The following is a 3193-nucleotide window of genomic DNA, read 5'->3' on the forward strand; positions in this document are numbered from 1 at the left end:
CGTGTGCAGCATTAGCACTGTGCTGCTGTGTGTGTCTCTGTGGGACAGCCTTGCCCGTGGGGAGCTCCTGGAGGAGTTCTTTGCCCCGTGTGTTGCTCAGTGTGTGTCATGCCACTCCCTTGGCATTCCAGATCTTGAACGCTTTCCCAACGTTGTCCTGTGCAATGATGTGATGTTTCTGCAACAGTGGGAGTCAGGCTCACCCCAGCTGATCAGTCACGCTGCTGCCCTGAAGGAGCTTGTGGGGAGCAAAAAGGACGCTAAGGGGAGCTGCAGCTTCTGCAGGGAGCAAAGGCATTTGGGTGAAAGCTCAATTTTAACGAAGAACGTTCGTTTGAAGAGTTGTAGCCAGCATTTTGGGTGCGATGCTCGTGTGTGCTTGCCTGTTCCACCACTATCCCTTTTTTCTCCTCTGCTGCAGGCAGCTTTGCTGAGCTGGCGTGCAGAAATCTCGCACAGCTTTGTATTCAGTCGATACACACTCAGCTGTCTGCTGAGTCTCTTTGCAAAAGCAAAACATGCTACAGCATCGTTCTGATTCCAGGACCACAACACAGTCATGTTCATGGGGTGGCTCTGCTCATGGTCTAGGAGGTGTAGCAAGTATCGTGTGTTGAAGTAGAAAAAGCCCAGAGCTGAGTAATTCCAAACTCTTGGGGGAATCTGAGGCTGAATTTTATATGCGGGAGCATTTTTTGAGCTGTAGGTGGAAGAAACCTAAATGCTCAGCATGCAGAGTCCCCAGTCGTGTGTGTTAGGGGCAAGGAAAAGGGGAAAGCAAAGGATTTAGTGTTCTAATAAGGCAGAAACTCTCCTCGTTCATCTCTGATCAGAACCCTTCTGTGTTTCCAGTTGGCAACTTTGTCAAGAGTGGGAGTTGAAAGCCAGTTTCCCGGCCCGCCAGCTGCATCGAGTCGTAAAAGGCAAAGCAGATAATAATGAATGCAACTCATAGCATAGCCCAAATTTGGGGTGGATGCAAATGCTAAGCCTCCATGTTTGTTAAGGAGCCAGCATGGGTCGGATGGCTTAGGCTGTTGATTTACAAACGGCCTCTCTTTTTCACTCCTGACTGTATGAAAGAGCCTTAACGAATTAGATGTTGTCGTGGATTAACCCCAACAGGGGGAAAAAAGAGAAGAATAATAATAGTAATTATAATAATTATAGTAACAATGATAATAAAAGAACGTACAAAACAAGTGATGCACAATACAATTGCTCACCGCCCGCTGACCGGTGATGCCCGGCTCGTTCCCAAGCAGCGCTCCCCCAGTTTATATACCGAGCATGGTGTTACGTGGTAGGAAACATCCCTTTGGTCAGAGTTGGCTGTCCTGGCGAAGCTCCCTCCCAGCTTCTTGTGCACCTGGTAGAGCAGGGGGAGCTGAAAGTCCTTGACTGCTTAGCAACAACTGCAACCATCAGTATAGTATCAGTATTGTCCTCGTACTAAATCTGAAAACTTAGCACCGTGCCACCTACTAAGAAGAAAATTAGCTCTACTGCTTAGCAATAACTAAAACCATCAGTGCAATATCAGCGCTGTTCTTGCACTAAATCTGAAAACACAGCACTGAACCGGCCACCGAGAAGAAAACTAGCTCTATCCCAGCCGAAGCCAGGACAGATGCTTTTCAGCAAGAAAACAAGTGGTAACGGGGTTTAGCACCTCTGGGAGCGATGGGGCAGGTAGAGAAATACAGCTGCCTATGGGAGGGGAACAGGCAGTTGTTTCGAGGTGAGCGGGAATGCAAAAGGGTTCAAGGCTGGGAATCACCATGTCCAAAAGTGAAACACCAGACATGATCTGTGTGTAGTTACCCAAGCAGATATTTGGTGAAAGATGAAACCCCATGCTTGAAGTTGGTGGGAAATTCCTGTGGGTCCTTAAAATTCACCATGAGCTGGCTCATTAATTTTTTTGCTTCCTCCGAGATGCCCCCCCTTGCCCTGCCACTGTTGATCTCCTTCAGGAGCAAGCAGCCCTGGGTTTAGCTTCAACACCAACTTTAGAGAGCGCAGCTGTGTCTCTCATCCTTGTGAGTTCCCCGTGGGGCTCTCCTATTCTGGTCACGTCCGACCTCGCTTTCCTTGCACGTAATGCCTCCTCTTCTCATTAACAAACCTCGCAGAGCTTCACAAAGACCGTCAGCCCTTCCCGGCCTCCCGATGGGGAATTGGGAGCATGGGGAGGTTTGGCAAAGCAAAGTGACTTTCCAAAGGTTGTGGCACAGCCGCTGAGCCGGTGTGCTCAGCATCCCCTCGCTTTGGAGAGCATTAGCATCACAAAAATTAAGGCAGGATCTTAGGGAAGGGAGTGGTGCTTCACCCCAGCTCCAAATGGATTTTCCACAAGCGCTCTGGAATGTCAATCACCTGCATGTTCCAGGATGCAAGTTCGACTGGTCTGGCAAGGGGGGGGCGTGACACAGGACAGGGGACACAGCTGAGTTGTCGTCATCTCTCTTGGTATATGTCTCGTAGTCTTCCTGCCTTGTGACGATGAATGAATTTCTGGGCAGTGTTTTGTTTTGCTAGGAGTGGCCCTTCGTTATTTTCTAATTGTAGCACGAGCAGTAAGAGAGCTGGCACGCGAGACACGCTGCAGCCTTGCTGCATCCTTCCCGATGGCAGCGCGGGGTCTTCTGTTAGCGAGCTGTTCCTGCTGCCTCGATATCCGAGCGGGGCTTTCTGCCCTCGGCACATCCCTCTATTTAAGCAACGGGGAGCGGCATCCTTTGTTACTGGTCTCTGCACCCTTGGTCTGCCGTTGCCTCTGGCGTGTTCTTCCACACACATACGTTCATTCTTATTTCATTCATCTCAACCTTCACATTCCTCGTACGAGTCTCTGGGATAAGGTGACCGCAAGCCTCGGGTCAGCTGCAGCTTTTCTCAAGAGCCTGAAGGTGAACAAAGCCATCAGGCTCCCACCTTCCCCTTACAGAAGGAGAAGGGAGGGGGGAAAAAAACAGAAAGAAACCCCCAGCACAGCCTGCAGGTACTGCTGAAATGAGGTACTAGATGAGAAAGAGGCATATGGGTGCTGAAATTACATTTGCTTCCTCTGAAGTTAACATGGTCCCGCCCTGTTCCGTCCTCATTGGCTGTTCTGCAGGCTGGAAACTCTTGTATAACGCAGGCGATGCAGCTGTCAGCCTCACAGGCTCATGATCGCTGCTCACTGAGT

The sequence above is a fragment of the Tauraco erythrolophus genome, chromosome 14 (genome assembly GCF_009769465.1).
Source record: "Tauraco erythrolophus isolate bTauEry1 chromosome 14, bTauEry1.pri, whole genome shotgun sequence".
Lineage (NCBI taxonomy): Eukaryota > Metazoa > Chordata > Aves > Musophagiformes > Musophagidae > Tauraco > Tauraco erythrolophus.